This window comes from Etheostoma spectabile, chromosome 14 (assembly GCF_008692095.1).
Source record: "Etheostoma spectabile isolate EspeVRDwgs_2016 chromosome 14, UIUC_Espe_1.0, whole genome shotgun sequence".
Classification (NCBI taxonomy): Eukaryota; Metazoa; Chordata; class Actinopteri; order Perciformes; family Percidae; genus Etheostoma; species Etheostoma spectabile.
In genome coordinates, this window is record NC_045746.1 from 8,523,782 (window position 1) to 8,524,316 (window position 535).

Genomic DNA, 535 nt, shown 5'->3' on the forward strand with positions numbered 1-535 from the left:
TGATTTATGTCTGTCAGGGACAAAGGTGGAAGTCGCATAACGTCTGTGAAAGTAGTACTACAAAACCTTGCAAGGAGACTGACGATGATTCACATTCTCCATCTCAACAAAAACATTGAACAGCACAGTTCACAGTTCCACAACCATTTCAGCCAGTGTTTTTAAATGCAGCGTGCACAAATGACGTGCACTTGCCAGCCTGTTCCATTTACATGCTCTCCAAATGCAACAGAGGAGCCTGGCCTAGCCTCTGAAGGACCAGTCCCACCAAAGAAGGATCCTTGACTTTGAGAAACGTCGTCTATCTATCGATCTGCGCTCGATTGCTCTTCCGTCATCCTTCAAGTACCTGGATGTCTGTCACAGTACCTTGAAATTGAATTTTGTGAACTGAATTTGAATTGTTAGAACTGAATGTGTAGAGAGTTGAATTTTCATTGATGATCATATTTTATTGGATTGCAGTTCCAAACAAATAAATTCAATTTCAAACTATATAATTCAATGCAATTATTCAAGTTTAGCAATTCAAATT